Source organism: Dipodomys merriami, unplaced genomic scaffold (assembly GCF_024711535.1).
Source record: "Dipodomys merriami isolate MVZ:Mamm:240054 unplaced genomic scaffold, mDipMer1.0.p SCAF_42, whole genome shotgun sequence".
Taxonomy (NCBI): domain Eukaryota; kingdom Metazoa; phylum Chordata; class Mammalia; order Rodentia; family Heteromyidae; genus Dipodomys; species Dipodomys merriami.
In genome coordinates this window covers 8,501,774-8,522,076 of record NW_027205826.1, presented here as the reverse complement: position 1 = coordinate 8,522,076, position 20,303 = coordinate 8,501,774, and the positions used below count along the sequence as shown (strand labels likewise).

At 40.0% G+C, this 20,303-nt stretch overlaps 1 long non-coding RNA gene across 1 annotated transcript; it reads left to right on the top strand.

Moving 5' to 3' along the window:
* Positions 1–2,458: 2,458 nt before the first annotated feature.
* LOC138807501 (uncharacterized) lies at positions 2,459–20,012 on the top strand. The gene is made up of 4 exons (XR_011366176.1): positions 2,459–2,544; positions 18,488–18,561; positions 19,098–19,168; positions 19,913–20,012. It is a non-coding gene; the product is annotated as an uncharacterized lncRNA (long non-coding RNA).
* The last annotated feature ends 291 nt before the right edge of the window (positions 20,013–20,303 follow it).

The following is a 20,303-nucleotide window of genomic DNA, read 5'->3' as shown; positions in this document are numbered from 1 at the left end:
AGTCAACCACAAATGCAGGAAGAAAGAATATGAAGACAAGAGCTAGCCCATATTCATTCTCTGTATTTTTTCTCTCTCCTTCATTTGCTCTTTATAAAAATAGGAAATCCTACCTCAAAACTCTGAGTCCATTTCTCCTTGTGCGTACTTGGCTTCATTGCTATCTTGGCTGTAAGAGAAGTTGGTCAAATGAACCTCTTCATCTCTTGTCTCTTATAGGAGGTAAGCTATTTCATTATGAATGAAAAGCTCTTCAGAGTGAGCCATTTGACTATGAATTGCTATAGTATGCAAACCATTGTGTCTCACAAATTTCAACAGACTAAAATTCTATCTCTCTAAGTAAAGATTCCCACAATCTTAATTAATTACATTCATGCAATTGAACTAACTACAAAATCAAGGGTGAGGGTATGTGTTATGTTTTTACTTGAGGACAAATAGATTGCAAACCAGGATACAGTAAAGCCACCAACACAAACATGCTCATTACAGCACTATTCATCATAGCCAAGGTATTGAATCTACCCAGACACCTCTCAATAGAAGAATGGATCAAGAATGATATTGTATCATTTGTAAAGAAATAGAAAGACCTGGAAAAAATATTGTTGAGTGAATAAATGCTGGACAAGATTTACAAGTTGCGTGTTTTCCTTTATATGTGGGAGCTAGAAATAGCTTATCAACTTATAAGTAAATACATTGACTATGCAAGTGTATACAAATGTATTAAGTGAAATATGGTAGGTTCAAGGGAGAACTCAGTGTAATTCCATAGAAAGGCAAAGTTAAATTTCAACAAAATAAACACCAGGAAGTGAGTACTTAGAAGAGGTAGAGTGAGGTTAAGGGGATAGGGGTAAATCAATAAAGGGGACAAGGGAGGTGAGAATGCAGTCAAGAATTAAGTGTATGTCCTACAAAATTAAGAAGGGTGAGGGCAGGAGGCTGGGTAGGGGAGGAATGGGTAAGAATGTTGAAAGGGGTGACATGGTCGAGGTGAATTGTATTTATATTCTTAAACTTCCTTGTTAAATGAAAATCCCTTTGTACAACTGCTTAAAGGTAATTTTAAAAGGCCAAGAAAAAATAACCCACCAGAAATCCAAATGCAAAACAAAATAACGTCAAAGAATGAATGAATGAATAAACAAATAAATAAACAAACGTATTTCTAAAAAGCAGAAAACCTGTGGTTGAGACATTACTGATAAGTGAAAACATGGATTTCATTTGGAAAATTATTTTTAGGTCAAAACATATATTCATGGCCTGTGGCTTAGTCACATGTCCAGTGTAAGGCTTCCTTTGTAGCAGCCTCTGGCATGACCCCTTCACCCAGTAGAATGAAATCAGAGTGTCAACCATCAGCCACTCTTGTCTGAGCTTGGTAGGGAGATGTGGACTTACCTTTCTTTACCCTTATATCAGTAATCACTTACCATTGCACTTAAAGACTCCTCAGATTGTTAACTCCACCAATTTCTACAAGGAAGTCTTTAAATGAATGTTGTACCTGACACATTTTCTCCCTGCTGGGAAGGAGATTTAGGCTGAACTCAGTGGCCCTGATGGTTCAAAGGGACATTTTCAGGGCCAGAGGCAATCAAACCACATGACAATCCTGAAAGACTCAAAGAATTGTCGACAAAGCCTCACTCACACTGCAAAGATTCCCAATGACGCGTACATCAACACCCATATTCCCCGTCATTTGATCACTGCTTTCCATGTCACGTGGATGATGCACTTCAAAAACACCACTAAAGGGAAGCAGTGAAGACTGCAGGGTTTGAGAGCACATCACCAAGCTATCTTGATTATTTGTCCCTGGTGGAGTATCCATGAGGGGCCATCTACTGTCAAATACAGGCTTGAAAGACAAGGGTGTTGTCAAAGGAGAGGCTCTGGCAGAGAATCCTGCGAACCAAGGGCACCTGAAGATCAGTGAATCCCTTTTCCTGGTTCACTAAGCTAGAGCTTCCTTTCAGGGTGCTGCAATTCCAGCCTCTTCAGTGAGGAGCTTTTAGTGAAGACGATGAACGATTAGTTCATTTCCCAGTCAGAGTTTATTGTTGCAGAAATGGTTTTAATATACCCAGGATTCTGGCTGTGGTTTTTTTTTTTTTTATTTGAAACTCCAGCAAGTCTTGAATTGCTTATTAAATATCTGTTGAGAAACAACAGCGAGAGGAAGCTAGTAATTGGCTCTAGTTCCCATTCTTGTGTCATTATGGTTATTAATTAGGGGAAGGGTAATGCAGGGAAAGCTGAGGTTGAGTTGATCACTTATTTGCTGTTCTTTCCTTGTGGGAAGAATTGTGTTTTTCTACAGTTAGAGATAAGAGGTGGCATTTGCAAGAAGAAACAAGCCATTCTAAGTACATCGTTTGTTGCATTGGAAAAGCAAAGCCTTTCCTTGATCTTCATTTTTCCACCCCAAACCTCATTGTATCAGAGAGCCAAACCATTAGACGAAGAACAACTTTATGGAAAATGTACAGTGCAATAAATTACTACATCGCCTATACCACTTTCTTGGTGAGTAACTAGACACTAATGGCATGGTGGTCTGGAGGCTGATCTAGTCTAGTGGAGAAGGAAGAGCCTTGTCAAAGGGCCAGAGTCATTCACAGGCAAAGAAGAACCCTCACATCCTGACTCTACATATCTTAGAAAGTTAGATATACATGGGGGTGTGGGCTTAAAAAAAACAAACAACTCATGTATTTGAGATAGGTTTCAACTCAATAAATTGTGCATGCTAGACACTCTACTTCTTGAGTGACACTCCCAGCATGTCTTTTGCCTTAGCTATTATTATTGTTGTTGTTGTTGTTGTTTTGGTTAGTGTGTTTTTATTTTTGTTTTCTTTTCCTATGCACACCTATGCCACCAGTGTAGCTGAGATTGCGGGTATATACCACTGGGCCTTGTCTATTTTTCTATCTTTTAATTTGCAGGAAGTTCCCAAGTTCTTCCAATTCAGATTTGTAATATATAGGCATAACATTAATATAGCTATGTCTGATGTTTCTTCTTTTCTCTTCAGATAGGTCCATGGTGTTATGTGGAAAGGGGTGGTATGGTGTTCTCTTCTAGATGAGGAAATTTAGATTGGTTTCTCTCGTGTGTGGGAATTGATATTGAGATATGTAATACTATTCCATGGACCAAACTCCAAATTAAAGCTCTGGGCATCTCTTGCCACACACATAGAAACACTACTTTAAAAAAAATATTCTTTATAACCAGATGAAATGGTGGTGAGAAGCACACAGTCTCTGTTAGGCGATGTTTAAGCAATGACTTTCGTGTTACCCTCGGTTACACATCGAAGCAGAAATCCCAGGAGTTTTTCATTGAAAATACTAACACAGGCGGGGCAGGGCGGTGCTGTCTGATGTGTACTGGTGGCCACGGCTGTGTGGGAGTGATGGATGGCAGGATCCCATAGGACATCTCTCTTCAGTTATGCACAGTGCCAGGCCCGCTCACCACACCCGATCTGGGTTTGGATGTTCTTCACAGAACCAGATAATCTCAGGCCAAGGCCTAAATGAGTCTCCCCCATCCCCTTCTTGTGCAAGTAAAAACTAAAAGTATATGTGAAACCAAATCCACTCTAATATCTGGAGTCTGGACAAATGGGATGGAGACAGGGGATTGAGACTTCCAAGAGGAAGCCAATTCTGTCTGTGTGGGATGAGTGTGTATGAGCTGTGTGTAGACAGACAGCATGGAGGCCTGTGTCTGGAAGGGAACACAGAGACACTTCATTTCCCGGCCTTGCCTTGGAAATGACTTCATGATTTCTAGGAGCCCTATGACAACTTTGCACCTACATTAAGAGATAGATTCAAATATATATATATATATATATATATATATATATGTATATATATATATGTTTATATGTGTGTGTGTGTGCTAGTATGAGAAAGAGAGAAAGAGAAAAAGAGATTTAAGAGAGATAGAGAATATACTTGGCATAAAACAAATCTTAAGGAAATTGTTTCTTAGTAGAAGCTTTCCTTTCTTTCCTTAACAAGGATATCATGCTCAAACTGCATCTTCACAGATATTACTTCTTTAAGCTTCACATTAATTTCATCTGTGAAGACCACTTTTCTGAGGAAAAACCAAAATATATGGTATCCAAAATCTGTCAGCTAAAAATATAAGACTACTGGGATAATCAGCACAGCTGGATAGTAATACAACAGTCTCTGCGCTGGATTTCTTGAACAAATCTGCTTGTATAAGTTAATTGTAGGGGTAATGATTATTAAGAAAATATCATCATGGGGCAGTAATTTTCTGCTTGAATTTTTGTCTTGTTAAAGACAGCTGTTTCCTATCCTTGCTACACCTCGACACAATCTCATTTAGTGGGTACTTTTGATATTTTCAAATAATTTCTGATAATATCTGTTATTTCTCAGTTTTTCTATTTTAAGAACTATTTCTTCAGCTCACACAGTGGAAGATGGGAATTTGGCGGCTCTTCTTTTTCTTCCTGCTGGCCTATAAAAATCTTATTATCCCATCCAGAGTGAGAGGTTATTTGGTAATTATTGTTAGATAAATATTTATTTCTATATGGTATTACAAAAATAAAAATATTAGCTACATCAGAACCATGCGGTACCATATGACATGATTCCACTATATTTCTTTCTTCCTTTCTTTTGGTTTTTATTTTTGTTGGTCATGGGGACTGAACTCTGGGCCTGGGCGCTGTCCCTCAGCTCTTCAGCTCAAGGCTACTGCTCTACCACTTGAGCCATAGCACCACTTCTGGCTTTTTCTGCTTATGTCGTGCTAAGGAATCGAACCCAGGGCCTTATGCATGCAAGGCAAGCCCTCTACCACTGAGCCACCTTCCCAGCCCTATATATTTTATTAACAACTGATATGCTTCTTTTATATGGCAATCATTAAGTCACACCTAATCTTCAGTTCTATGTATGTTGCTGCATGTAATAATAATAGATGCGTTGGCTCTGAAAACTCGTCATACACAGAATGTTTTGACCCTATCTTCATAATGAATTGAGAATTTGGCAAGATGTATAATTTTTTATTGGATGGAGTTTTCCTTAATTTTTAGAAATTTCTCTATGGTCTTCATTATTTCAAAGTATGTACAATTTTTAAAAACTCTAGGGCACAGATGATTCATGTCTATAAACTTAGCTACTTCAAAGACTAAGATATGGAAAGTTGTGGTTGGAAGACAGCTTGGGCAGAAAAGTCTGTGAGATGAGGTACTTTCTCCAATCAAGCAGCAAAATGTTAGGCTGGGGTGTGACTCAGATGGTAGAGTACCAGTCATGAGCAAGCAAGCAAAGCCAGATCCCTGAGTTCTGAGTTCAAGCCCTGTGTGCATGCATGCATACACACACACACACACACACACACACACACACACACACACACACACACACACACACACACACACACACACACACACACACACACACACACACACACCACCTATCATCACTGATCCCAGAACATTTACTATAAGAACCATGAGATTTTTGCCAGGTGTAGGTGAGTCACACCTGTAATCCTAGCTACTCAGGAGACTGAGATCTGAGGATCCTGGTTCAAAGCCAGCCTGGGCTGATAAACCAGAGAAACTAATTTCTCCCATTAAGTACCAAAATGTCAGAAGTGAAGCTGTGATTCAATTGGTAGAGTGCTAGCTTTGAGTGACAGAGTCCAGGCCACGAGTTCAGACCTCAGGGCTAGCACAAGACAAACAAACAAACAAAAAGTATGAAATTCTTTATTAGTTCAAAGACTTGAGGTTCACAGTGAGGTATCTTGGGAGGATTTCATCCGCTGTCCTGAGGACTTGAAGGATCCTTCTATTCCTTCCCTTCTGACACTTCCTATTATTTTATTCTCAGCTTCTTGTTTCCACAAGTTTATCAGCTCAACTTCATCATGAAGTTTAAAAGCTTTTCTTCTATAGTTCTACTTCAAAGCCCTTTTCTCCCATTACCTTTGATCTGCCATTCTCTTTCCCCATTTCTTAGGTAGAGCTATAGTTCTTATCTCTTTGAAAATATTAAGGTATTTGTTTTATTTCTTTAATATCTGTTTTCTGCTTACTCTCTGTCTCAGTTTTAAAACCTTATGGCCATCTTCAAATGCCTGGAAATTGTTGACTATGGTTTTACTGTATAATATTTTTATGACATAATTGTATCTATAATCAATGACAATACTTTGAATATTACCCTTTGGGACATTCAGATTTCTCAGAAAAGAGATTTTTTTAACCTCCCCTCCCCTCCCTTCTCTTCCCCTCTCCTCCCTTCCCCTCTCTTTCCCTTCTTTCCCTTCCCCTCCTCTCCACCTTTCTTTCCCCTCCCCTACTTCCCGCCGGGTCCCCTTCATGTGTCTCTCTTTTGATAGGCAATGTATTGTTCTATAGCCCAGACTGATGTAAAACTCATCTTCTTCCTGCCTTACCTTCGAAGTACTGAGATTACAGATGTTTACCACCATTTCCAGCTGACAGTGCACTTTCACAAATAGAACCATATCCATACACTTTGCTTTTCAAGTTTGCTGATCCTTCAAGGGCTGTCTTCAGTGCTCTCTAAGCTCCTGGGGGTCCCCCAGCCACTCTGACATGGCTAATGGCCACACCCCTCCCCCCCATTCACTTCTTTTCCTTCCTTTCTTCATACTCTTCTGCCTTCCTAGTGCAAGGGTTAACCCACCTGGTGGTTAAGCCACCAGACCTTTGACCTGTTTTCCTTTTTTTCTGGGCTAGCATTTCCATACTTTCCCATTGTGTGTGTGTGTCTTTCCACCTTCCCTGTATTTCAAATGCTGTATAATTTACATACATTTCACTTGGGCTGTTTATAAGTTCAGGCAGAACCAATATTCAAGCTTTTATGATAGCTCAGGAGGCTCCTCCAACCACGCTCAGATATCCATCAACAGCTGCTTAAACAGAGCAGAGCTAGTGTTTACTTTCTCTGGAAAGCTGGGAGACGAAGAGGAAGATTAAAGAAGCTCTCTCATCTTGGGTCTATTTTGCCAATGGGTTAGTTAAACATCCCCTTTGTAAAATGCAAATTATCATGAAAGTGGGTACAGGAGTGTTAAATATGAGAGGGCACTGATGTTTGGAGGGACACAGAAAAAATGAAGGGTAAGTGTAGGTTTGATTTTTCTGTTGTAGTTAAATGTGTATCTCGACTGCTTGCAGATCTGCTGTACCCGAGATAGTTTCTTGCAACATAATATCTCAGATGGAAATGTAAGCCTCAAAATCACCAGGAAGACATGTTCCAAATGTGTGGTACCTTGTCTAGCAGAGAGAGTGAGTGTAACTATGTGTGCATCTTATTTTAAAAATTCAGTCCTTATAGATATTTGGGGATTGTGAGGAGATAAGTAGGAACAGTTTACCATTCCCTGCTTTATTCAGTCTTTGCTATTTTAAAATTAATGTTCTTACCTACAAAAGTGAGCCCACTTGTGAGTAAGAACTGGAAAGGGAAACTATGAAATTCCCTTAATCCATTTGTCCTTTCGTCCTACATAATTTTCATTGTCACTTAAAAAAAGCAAAAGAAGAATAGGCAGGAAGGTAATGCATTCTATGCCATAACTTTTGTGTCCTCATGTGGCAGATATGAAGGTGGTTATGGAATTCCAATTCTGTATTGATTGGCTCTACTGGGAATTGGAACTTTTTTTCTGAAAAAGATCAGAGATTGGAAGATCGTATAGTTAATGCTCACACCTTCTTCTCCATCTCCTCTTGCTCTTTTCCTCGCCTCCTTATAATTCTTTACACTATCCTCTAAAATACAGAAAACAAAACTACAATAAGACCAAGAAAGACTATTAGTGCATAGCAGGCCCAATAGTCAAGGGGCCTAGGATTTAGCCTGCCTCTGACTCTAGATCCATATAATGATCTGATTCCATTTACAGATCTGAAAATCAGACAAAAATATCATCTTTTGCGTTTGTAGAAACAAAAAAAAGCCAACATGTTAGACTCTAAATACAGAGGAGATGTTATTTTATCCATATCCAAGAAAAAGAGAATTGCTTGATAAGAGAAAATAAACTGATCTGGAATCACACAGCAACGGAGATGTGCAAATAGTTTGTCATTTCTCATGCTTACTGGACAACAGTTTTAGTGTTTAGTTTCTACACTTAGGGCAAAGATCCCTAAATTCTGAGGTAGATATCAGGTGAGAAGAAATATGAGAGATGTATGCATTTACGGGCAACTGATATGACAGGGGGTGTCCTTGGGTCTGTAGGATTTAGATTTGCAGATTCAGCTTTTGGAGGCAGTGCTGGAGTTTGAACTCAGGGTGTCCTGCTTGCTAGGCAGGTGCTCTACTACGGTGGCAGATCGTTTCTTGCACTGCTTCTTTTGAGACAGTGTCTCACTCTGCCTGGGGGAACCACCCACCCAAACTACAACCTTCCTAGTTGATACTCCCTGCCTTAGCTGGAATTACAGGCATGTGCCACAGGCTCAACTACCCTCTCTTGTAAACGTTTTGGCTCGGATGGTCTTGAACCCTAATCCTTCTTATTTCAGCCTCTCAAGTAGCTAAGATATTGAGAGTGAACCAGATTTAGCTTTTGCTTGTCAGTGAGTCATTGATCTGCACACAGAAGCAGCATAAATTTGAGTGTTGATAAGGATTGTTGCCAAGGGCAACAATTAATTAACAATTAACTTCCCTGTTCTCCAGGGAAATTTAAAACAACAACAACAACAACAACAGGAATTTGTTGATTTTCACAGCACAAACTTCTCACCATGGTCCTTTTTGAGATACTTTTAGTTTAACAATAAGTTGGCAAAATTCTTGAATAGATATTAATTGTTATTTGCGCTGGTAAGATCTGGATCCAGGACAATGATGTTTTATTTTTGTTTGTTTTTTTATCATGATTAAATTTAAAGAGTGTTTCCTGCCCGGCCTTCGTGGCTCACACCTGTAATCCTAATTCATATTACATTAGAATTGGTTCAAGTGGTGTGTGTGTGTGTGTGTGTGTGTGTGTGTGTGTGTGTGTGTGTGTGTGTGTGTGTGTGTGTGTGTGTGTGTGTGTGTGTGTGTCTGTCTGTCTGTCTTTCTGTCTGTGTGTGTCCCTGAGCTTTTATGCTCATGACTAGTACTCTACCACTTGAGCCACAGCTCCATTTCCATCATTTTTGGTGGTTAACTGAAATTGAGTCTCACAGACTTTCCCTCCTGGGCTTGTTCTGAACCATTATCCTCACATCTCACTTTCCTGAGTAGCTAGAATTATAGGAGTGACACTGAGTCTGGCTATCTATTTGGAAATATTTTGCTACTGTGCAAATTGAAATGGAAGAAAAGAATTAAATGATCACTGGGCTCCTAATTGGTCAGTTATATCTGGAGTATTATGCTCTAGCTATACTGGTAAGAAAGATTTAGAGACTTTAACAGATCCATTGGATTCAGATCCGCTGTCTTTATCACCACTGTGATGTGTCACACCACCACGAACCTGTGTATAGAAGTGAAGGGATGTAAAGTATATTGAAAGAATTATATTAACACCAATGATAAAGAAACATCACATATAACAACAGACATCTATTATCAAACCAACATTAACAATAGTGCTTTCCTCAATGTTTGCTCTGAATTATCAAATTGAATCTTGAAATTTCCCTTTTAATAGTTTTATTTTCCAGATGGGAAAAGTAAGCCTTGGAGGGCTCACCCCTCATGTCTATAGATTCACAGATAACAGACAAGTCAGGATGGAACCCTAGCCCTGTAACTCAGTAAACCTTCACTTATGAAGACAGGGAAAACAGTGTGTTTCCCAGAGATTTTTTTATTAGAATAACCTTAAAAAAGAGAGTAGGAATCCCAACTTTAAATGCTCTAGGGATTTAAGGGTGTCAGAATATTAATATCTTTAATCTTTAAGCCCTGTGTATATTGGTGACTGATCCTTACAGGTATTTGTGGATAGAATTAATTAAGAATTATTCCAGAATATTTTGGCTAAGCTTTTTCTCGGAATCTAAAGTTTCTGTTAGCAAGAGTTCCCTCTTAACTATTTTAAAGTGTATAATTAAGAATTAATTATTTTACACTGTATAATGTAGTGACATATAGGACAACCACACAATTGTATAGCCTTCACATTTCAATTTTAATTCTGGTAAAGTAGACTCCAGACACTGTTTTTATGTCTTCACGTCATGTGTTCATCTAGAAATGTTTTAACTGTAGCTGTTACTTTCCTTTTAGCAAGCTAAAACTTTTTGAAAAAAAATATATTTATTATTAAAATATTGTACAGAGGAGTTAGAGTTACATGAGTAAGGTAATGAATACATTTCGTAGTGAGCATTGTTACTTCCTCCTTTGTTTTCCCCCTACCATCACTTCCCTGCCCACCTCCCCAACTCCTCCACTCCCACACCCCAACATTGTAAATTCCCTTTTCAACATAGTTTTGAACAACCTAAAACTTCTTTGGATAAGCCAAGATTGTGAATCTGTGCCCCACCAGCATATTTTCCTCACTGTTGAATGAAGAATGCATTCACATGTCAAGTCTGACAATCTTTTCCAAGATGAAGCATCCTCTGGTTATGCAGAACACATTGCCGATATTCATCAGGCTACTTTTACATTTCTCAAGTATGTCATCTGCTTTGATAGTCTCCATGCCTGCTAACTTGCTGGAAAATGAATGCTTCCTTCTACCAGAGCATGTCCAGCACCAGGCTACACCTTTTAAGAGTTCTTTTTGCTGGCCTCAAACAGTGATAGGGAAAGTGTGATTTCAAAAAGGTTGTGTACTTTAGGTGGTTTGTAAGTTGGTAATTGTAGACACCTGGACTGTGGATATTATCCATGAGCCGGTTTTCTGACATGATTAATGCCAGATGGAAGTTGCTTAGGCAACTTACCCAGGTGAGGATTTATAATGGCATTGTGATAAGCAAACTATTAGGAAGATCACAACAGAGCTTGGAAAGTTCACAGGGAGATTACTGTCAGCAGCAGACATCTGGTGAGTTCCTTCTGCCATGCCAACTTGATCCACAGATGTGTGCATACCAGGGCTGAGGAAGAAAAAATTGAACTGCACATCTTCTTTTCTTACTTGTCTATATCTTTTCTCTTCTACCCAATCCATGTGAGTTTGATTTTCTAGATTAATACATATCTGCGTGGATCCACCTCTTCCACTGAGATACTTTAGAGAATGTTTAGAAGAAGGAAAGAAAAGGGAAAGAAGAGGAGATCTTAGACACAAGCAACCCGGTCTTTCTGCTAGGCTATGCACCTGTTCCAAATTGATTTAAGGAGGTAATTAGGAAAATGATTTGAGTTGGGTGTGACGTTCAGTCCCTAATCTCCTTTTACGAAGCAATGGAATAAGATAGTGAGATTTTTAAGCATTGCAATTCCATCAATACATTTAACACACACACACACACTCACAGCAGCAGCAGCAGCAACAACAATGGCTACTTTTAAGAGGGAAGAATATTCTATGCTTAAATAATACCCCGAGGAAATGTTTTAATTTCTAAGATGTTAAAAGATATCAGGAAAGAACATAATATAACATAATAACTAAGCACAAGAATGGACATGCCAATGCACCATTGAACTCTGTGATGGCATTCCCCCCACCACCTCCCCACCCCCTGCTTGCTGGTATTGAGCTTTAAAAAATCAGATATCTAATTCAAACAAACTACAGAAGCACATAAGTGGTCTGATTTCTTTTTTATAGTGCTATCCAGCAGCTGCAGTCTATTTCAGGCAAGACCAAGCATTCTACTAGTTCACTCTAATTAACCCCTCCTTCCTGATAATGGGTCCTTCTGATACAATCCACAAAAGAGAACTTTGAAGTTGGCTCAAGTTACCAGCAGGAATCAAGATAACACATTTTGATGCTGCTTAGAAGTTTCTGTCCCCTGGCTTCCCCCAGATAGCCATCTTTCTATGATCCATACATTTATTGTCCCCTTTTGACATTTTCCTAGGAAACTTTCATCTCGAATGTTTTTCCCCATTTCTTTAATGTTTTCTTCAGCTAGCCAGAGAGCATTATTTTACAAAATGACACCACCATGGAGCTGCCCAGACAGGAAAACATTTTAAGCATCCTCTATGCCCATCTTCTTCTCCCTACCCCCACTCCTACCCCCCAGTGACTTATTTTTGTATTCTACCATTTTGGTGGTATTCATACAACTGTGTTTAATTCATACAAGTAATTGAGAAGTGTGATTAGCAACTGGAGTGAAGGCTTATTTGATTGATCCTTGCTTGAAAGGGAAATGCTACAGAGAAGTGTTTCTTTTTCTTTTTTTGGGGGGGGGGGCATCGATTGTGGGACTTGAACTCTGAGCCTGGGCACAGTCCCTCAGCTCTTCAGCTTAAGGCTAGTGCTCTACCACTGGAGCCACAGTGCCACTTCCAGGATTTTTGTGTGGTTAATTGGAGATAAGAGTCTTGGACTTTCCTGCCTGGGCTGGCTTTGAACTGTGATCCTCAGAATTTCGCTTCCTGAGTAGTTAGGATTACAGGTGTGAGCCACCAGTGCCTGGCTTGAGAAGTGTTTCTTTAAGAGAGAAAAGCAGGGAAGGTCATGGAAGTTAAACCAGACAAAATGGCACGCTATTCTAACGTGACTTAACTTCAAGCTTCCTGACAAAGTGGCCACTTCAGTGTTTCCAGAGACTGGTGTCTCTGAGTGAGCATTCTAGTAATGCTACCCACTGTGAGTCCTTTTAAAATCCCTAAATGTATGTGCTCGAAAATGTAATTCCATACCAGGGAGGCATCACCAAGTACTGTATTTCATAAAACTTTGAGCAGGTGGCAATAAAGCACCAATGGATATCAAAAGCACACAGGGACACTTTGATGGAGCAATGTCAGGCATCCTGTGGATGCCAGCTAAGGACTGTCCCTAGATAGGACTTTCTTCCTGTTTCTGTTACTTGTCAAACCCTTACCTTTCACCACTGCTCTTTCGTCATTCCTGTAGAGGTGTGTATATCTGTATGAGAGAAGCTAGGGTCACAACATTTAGTTCCTGTAGAGGTTGGGATGTCAGAGATTATGAAACCCAGGTGGTGGTATTTGAGATTCGGGTAGGACTGAACATCTTAAGGCACCCCAGAAAGTGCTCAGCACTTGGCACTCTGATTGCCTGCATCATTTAGTCTCTATCTGGAAGTAACGACTGAGCCTAGAAAGGAAAAATGAGAATATATAGGCCTGGCATAAGAAGGTGCAATATGACTGTGCATGGCGGGTAGGTGTTTATGCATTTGGTGTTCCAGAGAGTGAGGGTAGAAAATATCAATTTCAGCCAAGTACAGGCTTGATATATACTCCTTTAAATACAAACTGTTTTAAGTAGGAACTTTTAAATATATACTTGGATGAATTTTGAAAAATGTGTAACATCTCTATATATAGACTACCCTCCTGAGTAGCTAGATTACTGGTGTGAGCCACTGGTGCCGGACTTTATTTGGGTTATTGAGTCTTTAGGGGTTTAATTTTTTGAGCTACTTGTCTATTACATTGAGTGAAATAAGTCAGGCTCAGAGAGACAGAGAGCACATATTTTTCTCATATGTGAAAATTAGATCTAAAGTATAAACATGTGAAAACACAGGATCATGTGCATATATACACAATCAAACTGAGTTAAGTGTGGTACGTACGGGGCAGATTTTCACAGTGCAACCTCTTTAACCAACAGCTTAACAAAATGCTTTATCCCAAAGACCTCGCCCTTTCCTGTTCATTCCTCTCATCTCCTTGCTGGCCATAGACAGCCCACTAGTTCCATTTGTAATTCCTCGAGCTCTATGTAATTGCAGTCTTATTTCCTCAAGCGTAAGCACCTCAGTTAATGACTTTGAGATGGATCCATTCCTCTGCATATTGCAAGAGTCTATTCCTCTCAATCGTTGATTAACACTTCATCATTTGGCTATACAAGGTTTATTATCTAATCACCTGTTGATGGGAAATTTGAGTTGTTTCTGAGGTGGGACTACACATCAAATAAATCTTGGATGAACACCCATGTACAGGCCTCTTTGTGGATCTATGTTCACATCAATTTTTTGTTGTTGTTGGTGGTGGTGGGGCTTGAACTCTAGGCCTGGATGCTGTCCCTGCTCTCTTCAGCTCAAGGCAAGTGCTCTACTTGAGCCACAGTGCCACTTCTGGTTTTCTAGTGGTTAATTGGAGATAAGAGTCTCACAGACTTTTCTTCCCAGGCTGGCTTTGAACTGTGATCCTCAGATCTCAGTCTCCTCAGTAGCTAGGATTACAGGCGTGAGCCATTGGCACCCAGCTCACATCAATTTTGATGAGGTATCTAGTAATGGATGCCCATGGGTTAAAGTGTGAGGTTAGCATAGAAGAGATAGGAAACAGTAATAAACTCGCCTTTATGTGGTTTATTAGTTTGTGTGCACTTATTCTATGTGTGTGTATGTGTGGACACGCACACATGCATGCACGAGCCTGTCCTTGGGCTAGAACTCAGGATCTGGGCCACTGTCCCTAAGCTCATTTGCACAAGGCTTGCTTTCCACCACTTGAGCCATAGCTCCACTTCCAGCTTTTTGATAGTTAATTGGAGGTAAGAGTCTCACAAACTTTCCTGGCTGGGCTGTTTTTAAACTTTAATCCTCAGATCTCAACCTCCAGAGTGGGCAAGATTACAGATATGAGCCACTGCCATCAGGCTGATCAGTGACTTTTGATAAATCTATCAAGGCAATTTAATGGCTGGGCAAAGATTATGTGTGGATTATTTAGCTTCACATCCTCTAACCTTTGTTTCTATAGTGTCTAATATAATATTCTATCTATCTATCTAGCTAGCTAGCTATCATCTGCCCACCTAGTACCAATACTGGGGCTTGAACTCAGAACACCAAGGCACTGTCCCTTAGCTAATTTTTTGCTCACTACTAGAGCTCCATACTGTAGGTCAAGAGATAGACTTGAGCTTCCTCACTTCCAGCTTTTTGATGGTTAAGTGGAGAAAAGAGTCTCAGGGACTTTTGTGTTCAGTATTTTCATTATTGCTAATAATAATATCTATTACCATTATTATTATTAGTCCCAATCTTCATTTTTCTCCTTTAAAGCATTTTAACATTAGACAGACAGTTAAGTCACACTTGAGCCCATGAACTTGTCTGTTTTTAAGTTCTTTTTAAGTGACAGTACAAAATATCCTGCAACTATTTTTGACCTGTCTGTTAGATACAACTTTAGAATGATCACCAGTTGTCCAATCATTCAGTGGGGACTGCATTTGGACAGGTAGCAACTAGAACACCTTTTAGCTCTATATGGATCTTAGAAATATAAGCTTAGCTTATATTTCCCTGGTTCTGCCATCAGTAATTACATATAAACATGCATTTAATATTAAGCAGTAGATTCAAATAGGTCACAAGAAGATTTGGGGAATTCTTCTTCTTCTAGATAATTTTGTCTTAGCCAATATATGCTAATATTAGCATATATTACTTATGTAGAGGTGAAAATGTCCAGGATCAAGATACATGAGTGATGTGTGGCTGGGAATCTCTCTTTGGGTTTTAGCCTTTTCACTTTGCCCTTACTTAGAAGAAGGAGGGAAGGAGAAGGAGGGGGAAGAGTGAGAGAGAGAGAGAGAGAGAGAGAGAGAGAGAGAGAGAGAGAGACAGACAGACAGACAGACAGAGAAACAGATCTTTTTTTGTTCAATATGGGAGCCTACCTTGATGAACTCAGCTAACCACAATAATATTCTAGAGAGCAGTGTCAAAATAGTATCACATTAGGGCTAAAGGATTCCCTTAATAAATTTAAGAGACACAATTTGGTCTGTAGCAATGTCTCTCTTCTTTCTCTTTTGGCACTACTTTTCCTTAAAAGTTATAGCTCTCTGAGTCTTGCCAAAAGTTTAGCCTTTGTCAGTCGACTTCAGTGAGGCAACCACATCATGCCTGAGATGTTCTTCACTGTGCTGTGATTTAGGAACCATGGCAGGCAGATGTGGGAGAAATTGTGGGACTTTCTGCTTCCTCTCTCTCAAGAGTAATAGTACCATGCTGCCCATTTATCAGTGTTTGAAACCTGTATCTCTATCTATCTAATCTATCTTATCTATCTTATCTATCTATCTATCTATCTATCTATCTATCTATCTATCTATCTATCTATCTATCTATCTATCTATCTATCTATCTATCTATCTATCTATCTATCTATCTTGCTAGCTATCTTGCTAGCTAGCTAGCTAGCTATATCTATCTTTAGCTTTTTAGGTATTTAAGGAGCAAATTATCTTAGTCAGTTTAGAGTGTTAGAGCCATGTTCCTTAAATTGGGAGGGTAGTAAGCAACGTAATTTTATTTTTCACACTTCTAGAGACTGGAAGACTAAAATTAGGGTGCCAGCATGCAGGTCAGTCCTGAAGGCTCTCTGGCAGATTGTCAACTTACTCTCACATGACAGCACAAGGGCTGTCATGTGACTCCCCAGGGTGTCATTTTGCAACAGAACTCATCCCCCCTCATGATGTAACTACCTCCTAAAGCCCTTTTCTCTTAGTATCACATCGAGTGCTAGGATTTCCCCAATATAAATGTCAGAGAGATGCAAACATTCAGTCTCAATATGAGGATGAAGGTAGCCAGCTCCCGTGGCATCCCTTGAAGACCTGCTGGTGAGCTGGATCTCCACTCACAGACCTCTGTGAAAAATGGAGAGCAGAAGGGCCGTGACCAAAGGTGAATTGTTCAGATCTCTGTGAGACAAGCTACAGGTCTACAGTGCTGCCCGTGTTGCCCCATAGAGCACCGGCTGGCACAAAGATTATTTTGCCTATTTTATCACTGGGGCATGGACTGAAGAACAATGCTTAGAATGTAGGAGGAGACTTTAAGCAGCCAGGATAGCTCTTATCTTCTTGGCACACCTAGGGGTCAGAACCTAGGAGACTGATTTTAGGAGAAAATTAAACCACCACCACCACTAAATTCTGCTATTCAACAGCCCAGGCACAAGAAACAAGAGCCAGGCAGCAGCCTGAACTCCAGGGATACTAGTGCCAGGTCAGAGTCAGGACATATAACCTAGTTGAAATCATTTAGCCCTTGCTTGTATATTAAATTAGCAGAGAAAGAGGCAAAAACATCTGGGTGGTACCTCATCTACGATCCTGGTACTGGAGCAGAAGCAGGTACCTGGATGGTACCTGAGTCCATGTGTTTGGGGCAGAGCAAGTATGCCTGAGTACCTGGATCAGTGTGACTGGTACAGAAAGAGAAGCAGAGAAGCTATCCCAGCATGGTGGTGGAAATTCACCACTGGTCTGTGTGCAATATGTTTACTAGACTGTTCTGAACTAGCGAAGAGATCTTGAGGAAAGGGAAATGTCCTTCTCCCAGAAAAGACAAAAATCTATAAGTAATGTTGCAAATATAGAGATACTCTTATATACCTTGTACTTTAAAGACACAGACATTTGATACTCGTGAGCTATATTGTTAGGAAAGGGGAGAAATCCATTTGTTACACAGTTTTCTCCAGATTTTTTTCGGGAGGGGTTGAAATGGGGGGGAATCCCTCCTGTGCCTCCTTGTCAAGAGCTTCTTAGTGGGTTTTATTTAGAAAAAGGTAGAAGACTGAGTGTAGTGGTTCACCCATGCAATCTCAGCTTTCTGGAAGGGAAAGATGGTTGAGGATAATGGCAGAAAGTTAGTGAGCCATCTCAATCCATAAGCCCGACATGTTGGCACATGCCTAGAAACTCAGCTTCCTGGGAGACATTGGTAGGACAATCATAGTCGAGGCAAAAAACAATCAAGAACTTATTTGAATAATAATTAAGGTCAAAGGGCTGGGAGCATGGCTAAAATGGTAGGACCCCTATGTAGAAGCTTGAAGCCCTGAGTTCAAACCCTACCACCTCCCAAATCAATAAACCAGACACCGTACACTAATTTCTTATTGTTGCTATTAAAAAATTACCTGAACAAGTTCAGTGGCTTAACACAACACAAATATATTATCTTGGATTTCTTATAATCTTATAATCAAGATGTCACAAGACCCTATTTCTCTGGGAGGTTCTAAGGGAGAATTTATTTCCAGCTACTACGGGTGATCCACTTTCCTTGATTGAGGCTCTTTTTTAAACCTCTCCAAAGTCTTCTTTGGTCTTTAACTTCCTCCTCTGACCCTCCTTCCTCCCCTCTACAAGGGTGTTTGTGATTGAGTCTCCTGCTCCCTTACCAACCTCCACAACTTCATTCCATTGACAGTGCCTTCTGTTAGTATGCAAAGAACCATACACATAGATTAGAATGTCACACCATTCTGCCCACCACACTGATTGCCATCTTTCCAACTCTTTTCATACTTAGAGAATATCCTGGACTGAAAATGAATGGGCCCCTGAGCATTCTTGAAGACATCTTGAACTTCTCTGAGTTCACAGGTGAGATGGATTTTTTCATGAATGTGATTGGGCTCTTATGAAAGAGAAACCAAGCAGTTCTCCTCCTGTCTTTCTTTCAATGATGCAGTGAGGAGTGATATATTTTTAGGCTCAAAGATGACACTCCTCTGAACGGATTGTATAGACCCCCTGACCTTGGCCCTCGAACCTCCAGGGTAGTAAGAAATGAATGATGGTTAGCAAAGCAGTGAATGGCGTGCTGAGATCAGGGGTTGGGGTTTGAGAGAAGTGAATTTCTTTGTTCAGTCAGACATCATCATGGAGTTTATTTTGCTAAGCATCATTTTATATGGTCATATGCATATTGAGCCACTGTGATCCTCTCCGAAGAATATCCTCCTTTGTTCTCACTGTGAGAATACTTAGAGTGCTGTTTACTTAATCATGAACTTTGAGAAACGGGAACAATGTTTTTTTTAAAAATTGTACTATTTGCAGTTATTTCTCTTTTCTTTCTTTTGTTTTCCTTTGGTTTATTCACTTTTGATTTCTGTACCTTTTGTCTTATATATAAGTTTACCTGATCTGGGGAGGAGAAGAGGAATCACAGAAATGGAGGGACAAAGGATGAACCAATTCAGCAGAAGTATGTTGGAAATGAACTTTACAACTTGGGTGGGGAAAAGGGAGGGGAGGGGAAAAAGTGGGAGAAAATGATGGAGGGGATAACATTGTTCTCAAAGAAATGTACTCTTTATCTGCCTTATGTAACTGCAACCCCTCTGTATATCACCTTTACATCAAATTTAAATCTTTTAAAAGAGACAAAAGTCATCATGGTCCTTTAATGCTACTTTCTGGGGTCTTGCCCTGAGACTCAATGTTCTTAGGTAAGATGAGGGTCTTTGCGAGTTATATTGTAGGCAGCCCACTATGAACTCTGAAACCGTGGGCCTCTAACCAACAGTGGCAGCAAACCCAGCAATACGATATCTTTGTTCTACAATATCCTAGGAAGGAACTTTTTACTCCCTTCCCTGCTGCCTACCAATTACAACAAAGGAGCCTGTGGTTGCAGAGTGAAAAAAAAAGCTTACATTTTCCTGTGTGTTTGGCATAGATCATGGGGTGTGTAGGACGCCTGGTTTTAATGATTATTTTAATGATATTTTAAGCCACAGGCTTAGATCACTCCTCGCTCTTGCCAGTTCTTATATGTCCTTTGCATCCCCTGAGCCCATGTTCTTCAAACCCCATTGGTCAGAGAGAAAGTTTCCCCTGGGAGTGGAAGAGTGCCAAGCCAATCAGTGAGGCTGGGTAAATAATAGTGACATTTGAGGCTGTGACTGGAACAAATGTGATCCAAGTGCTGACCCTCTGTTTTCTCCAGTATTCCCAGATCTCACTCACACTGGAATCTGTTTTGGAAACCTGGAGATCTCCACAAAGCAAATTGGCCATTTTTGTCATGATAGCAGGAACTGCCTAAGTGGGGGATAGATGTAGGTTCCTCATGAAAGCAACTAAGGACTGACAATGTGCAAATCACTGCTGAAGATATTGGCATGGAAGATGGTAATGAAGAATCTTCTGAGTCTTTCCTCCTAGCATCTTCATCAAAGCAATGTCTACTGTATGTATATACTTTATGTAATGGTGTTATACATGATGTGCATAGGTAGTTGTTATAGGCCTGTTGTATGTATGCAAAGGGTAGGCATTTATGTGTCAATAGCGGTGTATAGGTTGATAATTTTGATTCCTTTTATTTGAAAGAATGC